Genomic DNA, 10,878 nt, shown 5'->3' on the forward strand with positions numbered 1-10,878 from the left:
TCACTTGCTGTTTGCTGTATCATTATTATTTGTAATAGTAAATGGCAGTAGGGGTTTTGTGTTATGCCTTAGCAATTAAACCGTTCTTATCTCAATCCGTGGGGGCTACATTCTTTGGATTCTCCTTTCTAACTCTCCGGGACTTGGGGGAGCAAGGTGGGGAGTGAGTGAGTGAACTGTGTGGATTTTGGTTTAAACCACGATAGGGTCCTTGCTCGAAAACTAGGACCCTACAGAAGGGCAGTGACATGTTTTTCAAAAGAGCTGGATGAAGCGAGCAAAGAATGGCCCAGATGCCTAAGGGCTGTGTCAGCAGTTGTCATGAATATTGAAGAAGCTCGCAAATTCACCTTGGGACAAAAGTTACTGTGCTACTGTCCCATGTTGTATCAGCAGTCCTGGAACAGAAAGGAGCTCACTGGTTATCTCCTTCATGTTTTTTTAAATACCAGGCCACCCTTGTGGAACAAGGTGATATAGAAAGTGTGGTCACTAACATTGTCAATCCAGCATCCTTTTGCAGGAACAATCGACAGAACCACTAACACATGACTGCTTGGCCACCATAGAGACTGTATATTCGAGCCAACCAGACTTGAAAGAAAAACCTCTGGAAGATGCTGATTCTTGGTTTACTGATGGTAGTAGCTTCATGAAAAATGGTAAACAAAAGGCAGGATATGCCATTACCACCACTTCACAGGTAACAGGGGCTAAACCTTTACCCTTGAACACCTCTGCCCAGAAGGCAGAAATAATAGCATTAACGAGAGCCCTGGAATTGGCTAAAGACAAAAGGATAAATATTTGGACTGATTATGTACATGGTGCTATCTGGAAAGAATGAGGACTTTTGAACAAACATGCTGCAGAAATTCTACAATTACTGGAGGCTGTTCAGCTGCCTGAAGAAGTAGCTATTATGTACTGTAAAGGACATCAACAAGGTGACTCTGATCAGGAAATTGGAAATAATTTGGCCAATTTTGAAGTCAAACAAGCATCTAAACAATCTAAAATCATGTCCTTAATCCCTGACGGCAAACTAACAATTGAAAAATCTAAACCTAGGTATTCAAAAGAGGATAGAAAATTGATTGAGGATCTAAAAAGACAGGAAAATAAAGATGACTGGGTTCAGATACCTGATGGGTGAATTGTAATCCCCTATAACCAACTCTGGAAGTTAGTTCAGGGAGAACATAATAAAACTCATTGGGGTAGCAACTCTTTATATAAATATTTAGACAAACAAATTGTAGGAAGAAATCTATACAACACAGTTCAATCAGTGACAAAACAATGTCAGCTATGTCTTAGAATATCAAATTGGGACACTTGTGAGAGGAAGTTTCCAGGGACAGCAGTGGCAAATAGATTTTTCTGAATTATCAAGAAAAGGGGGTTATTGATATTTGTTGATGTTAACAGATACTTTTTCTGGCTGGCCAGAAGCATTCCCTTGTAGGATAAATAATGCAAGACAACTGATTAAAACATTATTTAATGAGGTAATACCTTGCTTTGGAGTACCAGCGGCAATTTCTTCCAACCGAGGTTTGCAGTTTAGTGCAAAATTGTTACAAGAAATTAGCAAGAATTGGAAATTGATTGGCAAGCACATGTTCCATACAGGCTTCGGGCCAGTGGGCACGTAGATAAGATAAACCATCTGATCAAGCAAAAAATTAGTAAAATATGTCAGGAAATGAAATTATATTGGTACCAAGGTTTACCACAGGCTCTATTAAGAATTAGAACTAACCTCGGTCGAAAGAAGAGGTTAGCTCATTTGAAATTTTATATGGAAGACCATAACAGTCCCAGTTTAAAGGAGAAAGTCTTCAGGAAGTGGGGGAAGGCTATCTCTGACAGTTTTTGATCAATCTGGGAAAAGAACTGGAGGAGATAAATAAGAGAGTAGCAGGGACAAGAGCAAGAGGTTTGGATTATCCAATTCACCCTTTCAGATCTGGAGACTGGGTTTATGTTAAGAATTTTTCAGAAGATCCTCTACAGGATAACTGGAGTGGACTGTACCAGATATTACTGATCATCTTTACAGCAGTGAAGATAAAGCAACAACCTGCTTGGATACATTATTCAAGAATAAAAAAAGCACCGGAACCAGAGAAGACATGGCAGATTGAACATTCAGGACCCTTACGTATGAAATTGCATCGGTCATAATTTGGACTCATATGATAACTGGTGCACAAGCTTGAGACCAGAATTTATGCCTGAAATTAATGCAAAATGTTACTGAAGTTTTAATCGTAGTGACTGTTGGGTGTGTGCACAGTTGCCTAAATCAAGAGAAAGCCTGGAACTCCCATTAATTGGAGTTCCAATTCCTAACACTGTTTCATGGACAAATCTGTGGGTGAACACTAGCAATTTGTATTCAAACGAAAGGTTAACATTTGGAATAGTTAATCCTAATCCAGGTAATAAATATCACACCTGTGCACAAAGATGTATTACACCAGGAACCAGGGTACGAGACTATACTTGCGTAAATGCCACAGATGTAGGTCACCATTCAAATTGCAATCACACTATTAGTATAGATGGTATTGTAGTTCAGTGGTGACCCGTTCCTAAAGGGAAAGGATGGTATTGGTTATGTGGAGAAAACGCTTATAAGACTTTACCCCCCAACTGGAAGGGGGCAGGCACCTTAGGTGCTGTAATACCCAATTTTACTATTATCGACAGGTATCCTTCCGGAACCTGGATTAGAAGTTTCGTTAAACGAATTAAGTGAAGGTTTAACCCTATTACTGAACGGCACACTGCAGTTCATAGTTTTGTGAGAGGGCTAATTCCATCTTTGGGAGTAAGTGAATTAGAGAAAGCAATTGTAAATATCTCAGCAACCATAGAGGAAATGGAAAGTAAAGATATTGATATAATGCAGGCAGAACAACAAAACATAACGAGCCTATCTAAAGTGGTATAAAACCAAATGGCTCCAGACATGTTATTGGCATCAGAAGGAGGAGTTTGTTCCATAATCAATGAAAGCTGTTGTTCCTACATAGACCAAAGTGGCAGAATTGAAACAGATCTGGAGGAAATTTGGAAACAAACTAAGATATTTCAAGGGACGGCCATGGATGACACCTCCTATGGTTTCGAAGAAATATGGAAAAACTACATGGTTACCTAATCTCTCCTGGTTGAGGCAACTGGTTGCAAGAATATTGATGTTAATTATTTTAATAATGATTACTTGTGGTATGATACAATGTTCCCTCTGGTGTTGTAAACTATCTAAGATAAATTATGAAGATTGAAAAAGGAATGAAATTAGGCACCGAGTAGAAATGAGAAATTATTTCAAAGGACTTTTGATGGTAATGGTAATATATAAGATGTTGCAAAAGAATTTGCAAAAGGACAGAAAAAGGGGGGAATTGAAACAAGGGGAACAGAAAATCACAAAATGGAATTTATAAACCTTTAGAATTAGTTTTAAGCAATGTTAAGTTCAATGGCTTTGTAACAGTAGCAGTGGAAAATTACTGAGGTGCATAATACATAGAAAAAATAGAGTACAGGTAGAGAACATACTGGCACAAGATAAATTCTTATAGTTGATGTGGTCTTAAGAAAAACAGTCTAGAAAAACAGGACACAGGGATAAGGAGTATCTGGGAATAGCAGGTGTCCAGGATAGGCTATGGGTAAACTAACTGATTAGTAGGAGGATAGGGGGATTATTATGTCTCTGGTGCTAGTGAACCAATTAAACTGGTATGAGCATCTACTGCGCGTGCTTCAAAGGCTGCCAGAAGTGATGAAGATTGTTGGAAGAAGTAAACAACCCTCAGAGACCACCACCACAGTTCTGTATGCATGCGGGGAGCTTTCTGGAAAGTGATGTAATCCATACGTAGCCTCATGAATATGTATGTATGCCCAGGGACTATATAAGGATGGCTTGTGTAGTAATAGAGAGAGACACGTTAGGAGGAGTTATCCCCCGTGTCTCCCGGCGCCGCAATAAAGAATACCTGCTTGTCAGCTTGAAAACTTTGTTGGCAAGTTTGTTCCTGGAGTTTTCTCCGAATCAAGGAGGACCAAGAGATTTTCCCAGAGGCTGGACCGCCATGAGTGGCAGGGTGTGTGGGATAGTATGTGCAAGCATCTAGGTCAATGGGCCCCTCCAGTACTTTGGAATTTTACTTCCGAACGAGTGCAAAATCCAGAAGAATTAGTAAAACACCTAAATGAGGTGTGTTGTCGTTCTGGTCATACCAGAGATGGACAAATTATGGCAAAGTGCTGGGGCTTGGCCTACGCCTATAGGGCCTTGTTTGTCATTATCCAACACCTTCAAAAGGAAAAAAATGTCCCTGGATCTGAGAGCAACACAGAAGTTAGCGCAGCTGGTCCAACTCCAAGTACAGCAGCTACACCATCCCCAGCAGCAAGTACAGTTGCTACCCAAACCTTGACTGAGACAGACAGTGCAGCTACCCCAGCAACAAGTACAGTTGCTACTCAAACTGCAGCTGAAGCAGAGGACCAATTCGTACCAATATCGGTTGCTCCTGTACACAAGAGAAAAACCAAAAAAGAGGCAAGAAGGAGGAGGCAGGATGAAGAAACTACGTATCCACCACCTGGTCTAGTATCTGATCAGGGGTCATCATCACATGACGAAGAAGAAGAGGTGACTTCTCGATCTCGGACCTCAACTGAGCTGCGGAATATGCGAAAAGATTTCACCCATCAACCAGGGGAGCACATCATCACCTGGTTGCTCTGATGTTGGGATAATGGGGCCGATGGTCATGAACTATCAGGTACAGAAGCCAAGCAGCTGGGATCACTTGCTAGAGAAGGGGGAATTGACAAAGCAATTGCAAGAGAGAAAAAGTCCCTCAGTCTTTGGAGGCGGCTTTTGGCAGCTGTGAAAGAAAGGTTCCCATACAAGGATGATGTTATGAGTCGTTCGGCCAAGTGGACTACTATAGACAAAGGCATCCAGTCTCTGAGGGAATCAGCTATCGTAGAGATGATCTACCACACCAAGCCGAATAATGGGGATGTACCCATAGACCCAGATGAAGTCGACTGCACACGACCCATGTGGCTAAAACTTACACGGAATGCACCGTCGTCATATGCCCATCCATTGGCAAGGGTAACCTGGAATGACATAGTACCACTAACAGTGGATGAAATGGTTCATAAACTCCGAGAATTCGAAGACAATCTTACCTCTTCCATCATCTCAGCTGTGGAAAACCTGTCTCAGGATCTCAAACAGGATCTCAAACAGTTGAGGGACGATCTGTCTGATTTATCCAGCTCCTCACGTGTGCCAACACATGTCTCAGCTATTAACAAAAGGCGTCCTATTGTTCGAGAGAGAAAATATAGAAGGTACACACCATGGGCCACCCTATGGTTTTACCTGCGGGATCACGGAGAAGACATGACGAAGTGGGATGGAAAACCTACTTCAGCCTTGGAGGAACGTGTGGGTGAATTGAAGAGAGGAGCAAGGGCCAAGACTGATCGTCCCATGAGAGCTGCAGCTTCAGTCTCTGGTGAACAGGTTCCCAGATGGAGCGGAAGACCTGATTTTACTCCAGCTCCTGTGATAAAGAAGAATAATCCCTTTCAACACGACTTAGGTGTCCAAGATTGTGACGACGATGACTATTAGAGGGGCCCTGCCTCCAGCCAGGTGGAGGTAGGGGACAATCGTATTTACTGGACTGTGTGGATCAAATGGCCTGGCACATCAGTCCCACAGAAGTATAAGGCTCTAATTGATACCAGTGCACTGTGTACCCTGATGCCATCGAACTGTGAAGGGGTGGAACCCATCTATATTTCTGGAGTGATAGGAGGGTCCCAAGAGTTGACTGTACTGGAGGCTGAAATTAGCCTGACTTGGAGGAAATGGCAAAAGCACCCCATTGTGACTGGTCCAGAGGCTCCATGCATCCTCAGCATGGACTACCTCAGGAGAGGGTACTTCAAAGACCCAAAAGGGTACTGGTGGGCTTTTGGTATTGCTACTTTGGAGACTAAGGAAATTGAGCAGCTGTCCACCTTGCCTGGTCTCTCAGAGGATCCTTCTGTTGTGGGGTTGCTGAAAGTGGAAGAACAACAAGTGCCAATCGTGACCACAACAGTGCACCGGCGGCAATATCGCACCAACCGAGACGCCCTGATTCCCATCCATAATCCTGTCTGTAGACTGGAGAGGCAGGGAGTGATCAGCAGGACCCGCTCACCCTTTAATAGCCCCATATGGCCAGTGCGAAAGTCTAACGGCGAGTGGAGACTAACAGTAGACTATCGTGGCCTGAATGAAGTCACACCACCATTGAGTGCTGCTGTGCTAGACATCTTAGAACTGCAGTATGAATTAGCGTCAAATGCAGCCAAGTGGGATGCCACGATTGCTATTGCCAATGCATTTTTCTCAATTCCTTTGTCAGCAGAGTGCAGGCCACAGTTCGCTTTTACTTGGAGGGGTGTCCAGTTCACTTGGAACCGACTGCCCCAGGGGTGGAAACACAGCCCCACCATCTGCCACAGACTGATCCAGACTGCACTGGAACAGGGGCAAGCCCCAGAACACTTGCAATACATCGATGACATTATTACATTCAGTAACTAAAAACATTGGTGTTATCAGCACTGTTCCCAGGCTGAAAGTCAAAAACACAGCACTGCACCAGCTACTGAGGAGAAAAAATGACTGCTACTGCTGAACCCAGGACAGTATCCACCCGTTATTCCATACCATTCACATCATGCTCAGATCCCACATTTTCAATGCACCATCGCTCTTACATATATACATATATCTATATATATATGTTGTGGTTTAAACTAAATCTGCACAGTTCCCCCTTTGTTTCCCCTCCCCCCCCCACCTTCCCTCTCCCGGAGGGATGGGGAGGAGAGCCGGAGGAATACAACTCCCACGGATTGAGGTAAAATCAGTACAGCAATTAAAGTATAACACAAATCAATACTGTTATCAATAACAACTCAATGGTAGAGGAGACAAACAGGGAGAGAGAATACGATACCACCCGCCGCCACGAGGCCAGCCCGGAAGAGAGAGCTAACCCCTCCTCCCCCCGGCCAGCTTCCAGTCCCCTCCCTGAGCAGGACTTGCTGTGGTATGGAATACCTCCCCGACTAGCCCAGACCAGATGCTCTATCTCTCCCTCCTCCCTGGCAGAGCATGAGCTACTGCTGAACCCATGACAACATACATCCACATGCACAGACAGAGATCGTTCCTTATTGCATGGACCAATCCCTATAAAGCTGCTGAGTCCATTTGGTCCATGATGTTGTGTTCCATCTCTTGTAAGAGTACAAATATAAAACGCTTCCCAAATTTGCATGTCATCCTTGCACAGGGGCAATGCTAAACCAAGTCCATCCGAGCCACTTAAATCTTAGCAGCTTTACCCACTTGTTGGTTGTTCTGATGTTCCTCAGTGGCCTGACGCTTAGGTGCATGAACATAAACATGGCGTACCTTCACCACCAGGTTCTGCACCTAGGCAGCAATATCTTGCCACAGTTCAGCAGCCCAGATGGGTTTGTTTACCTCTACGTTGCCAGTTGCTCTGCTCTGGGACCCTGGACCTGCTCACAATGGGGTGCTTTTACCATTTCCTCACAGTCAGGCTAATTTCAGCCTCCAGTACAGTCAACTCTTGGGACCCTCCTGTCACTCCAGAAATATAGATGGGTTCCACCCCTTCACAGTTCGATGGCATCAGGGTACACTGTGCACCGGTATCAATTAGAGCCTTATACTTCTGTGGGACTGATGTGCCAGGCCATTTGATCCACACAGTCCAGTAAATACGATTGTCCCCTACCTCCACCTGGCTGGAGGCAGGGCCCCTCTAATAGTCATCGTCGTCACAATCTTGGACACCTAAGTCGTGTTGAAAGGGATTATTCTTCTTTATCACAGGAGCTGGAGTAAAATCAGCTCTTCCGCTCCATCTGGGAACCTGTTCACCAGAGACTGAAGCTGCAGCTCTCATGGGACGATCAGTCTTGGCCCTTGCTCCTCTCTTCAATTCACCCACACGTTCCTCCAAGGCTGAAGTAGGTTTTCCATCCCACTTCGTCATGTCTTCTCCGTGATCCCGCAGGTAAAACCATAGGGTGGCCCATGGTGTGTACCTTCTATATTTTCTCTCTCAAACAATAGGGCGCCTTTTGTTAATAGCTGAGACATGTGTTGGTACACGTGAGGAGCTGGATAAATCAGATAGCTCACCTGTAGGCAGATAGGGCCTGGTGGCTGGAAGATATCATGCTGTACGGAAAGATAAGACCCCTCCCCAGGTAGCCAAGAGCGTTTAGGTGATGATACCAGTTTTACGATGCAAACTGACGGAAATGACATCGTAAACCTAGGCTATATAACGCCGTGTTCTCTCTCAATAAACGCCATTTGCCGTCCACCACATTGGTGTCTGTGAGGATTTGGACCGAGCGGCCCAAGGGGCCGTGGCGCTGTTCCTGAACCAGGTCGTCACGCCTCTCGAAGGCAACAAGTGGTGCTGAAACCCGGGAAGCTGGAAGGCGGGTACCCGGTAGACACTTGGGAGGCCCGACAGCAGGGAACCCAAGTGAACCCGGGAAGCCTGATAGGAACCCAGGGGGTCGGGAATCGCCTGGATGGGTGAACGGTGGCCGGAGCGGCTGGACCAGCCTGACAGAGGGAGGACGCTCCCAGACCTGCAAGGAGGATGGAAGCTCTTGTGAAGGTCGTATCAGAATTACATAAGCAGTGGGATATTGATTGCAAACCTAAAGATTTTACTCTCGTTGTTCAGAGACTTGTGAAAATTGGGGCTATTGCCCAACCGGTGGATATCCTCCACCCAGAATCATGGGATAAATGTACTCATGCATTAGCTGAGGAGACAATGTCCTCAGGTAGTGGGAAACATCTTCAGTCATGGGGGAGAGTCGTCCAGGCTCTGCGGAAGGCCCTGCAAGAGCAGGAAACCTGGCAGGCGGCAAGGGAGTGTTTGATGGCCACCCCGAAGTGAGGAGTCGGGGCAGCCACACAGACTTTGCCCCCCCTAGACTGTGCCGACTTCATGAGCCCGGAAGATCGGCAAGAGGGCGGCACGACCCCTCCATCCTCGGGCGCTGACAGCTCGCGGAGGGACAGAACCAGGCTGGATCCCTCTGGGGAGCGCTGGCCGAGAGAGCCGGGGGGGAAGGGGAGAGAGCAGAGCCCGTGGAGGTCAGGGCCAGACCGCCGCCCTATGCGCCCCAAGATGGCGCCGAGCACAAAGGCAAAGGGCGGGGCGAGGATGCTCCTGGCGGGGAGAGAGAGGGAGCACAAGAAGGGGGGGGGGGGGGGTGCAGGGCGGACACCGATCCGAGCGGGCATCGGGAACAGTGCCCATGCTGGACACACACCCCCGAGCAGAGGGAGGGGCGAGCAAAAGGAGCGGAACGGCCCCGCCCACCGGAGAAGCGGGCGGGGTTGGAACCCGAGCAGAGGGAGGGGCGAACCCAGAGAGAGGGAACGGCCAACCCACAAAAGCGGGCGGGGGCGGAGCCCAACAAAAAGGCACCAAAAACCGGAAATAGCCGTCAGTCGAGTTCCGGCCCTGAACCAGACACGGGATGGGACGAGCGGTCCGCAACCGATTCAAGTTTAGAGGAGGAGGAAACAGAGATAAACAAAATCAGGAGCCAAAGGATTCCCACCCAAACTACAGAGGGACCACGAGGGGAAGAAATCCCTCTCACAGATTGGAAGAAAATACAAACTACGTGCGCCGACCGGAGCTCAGCAGCCACATTAGCATTCCCGGTCCGGGTGGCACCTGGGGGACAGAGGTACTATTCACCAATAAACCCCAAGGACATACAAGTGATTGTTAAGGCAATTGCAGATAAAGGGCTTAACTCTGCCATGAGTTTCTATCCACAGGACTGGATTATCGGACGTCCCTGTAACCCGTATACCCCGGTGACAAGAGAGGACGATAAGCCAACAAGCATCCAGCCCGCACCTGAAAGTTCTGCACCGATTAGATCCTAACGACAGCCAACGCAGTGCCTTTGTATACCGAATAAGCTCATGTCGTTTGTAAAGAGCCGGTTAGAGAGAGTTAACATCATGTTAGTAGAACGTCGGCAACTGCTTTAAAAACGCAGCCAACAACTGCTTTAAGAATGTTCTTGTTCAAAACTTCCTTTACTTATCCCCAGTTATACCCCGTTATTCCCAGTTATCCTCCTGTTACCTCTTGCTTACTGTGCCTTATGTTTTCTATCCAAGTTTCTGATATATATCCTAAGTCTGTTGTAGAGCAGAGAATAGGAGTAGAATGCATTTAGTATATATTTATGATATATATATATTATTTAAGATTGTTACATTTTAGCCAATTTAATTAAGCATAGGGAGGGGGGAAATGTAGGCAGATAGGGCCTGGTGGCCGGAAGATATCATGCTGTACGGAAAGATAAGACCCCTCTCCAGGTAGCCAATAGCGTTTAGGTGATGATACCAGTTTTACGATGCAAGCAGACAGAAATGACATCGTAAACCTAGGCTATATAATGCCGTGTTCTCTCTCAATAAACGCCATTTGCCATCCACCACATTGGTGTCTGTGAGCATTTGGACCGAGCGGCCCAAGGGGGGGCTGTCGCGCTGTTCCTGAACCAGGGCGTCACGCCTTTCGAAGGCAACAATCATCCCTCAATTGTTTGAGATCCTGGGACAGTTTTTCCACTGCTGAGATGATGGAAGGGGCGAGATTGTCTTCTAACATTTGGAGTTTATGAACCATTTCATCCACTGTTAGTGGTACTATGTCATTCCAGGTTATTGTT

The 10,878-nt window shown here is 46.3% G+C and overlaps 1 long non-coding RNA gene across 1 annotated transcript; it reads left to right on the plus strand.

Moving 5' to 3' along the window:
* Positions 1-9,638: 9,638 nt before the first annotated feature.
* LOC117438306 (uncharacterized) lies at positions 9,639-10,644 on the plus strand. Its single transcript, XR_004550691.1, has 2 exons — positions 9,639-9,873; positions 9,968-10,644. It is a non-coding gene; the product is annotated as an uncharacterized lncRNA (long non-coding RNA).
* Positions 10,645-10,878: the final 234 nt, after the last annotated feature.

Source organism: Melopsittacus undulatus (assembly GCF_012275295.1).
Source record: "Melopsittacus undulatus isolate bMelUnd1 chromosome W unlocalized genomic scaffold, bMelUnd1.mat.Z SUPER_W_unloc_7, whole genome shotgun sequence".
Lineage (NCBI taxonomy): Eukaryota > Metazoa > Chordata > Aves > Psittaciformes > Psittaculidae > Melopsittacus > Melopsittacus undulatus.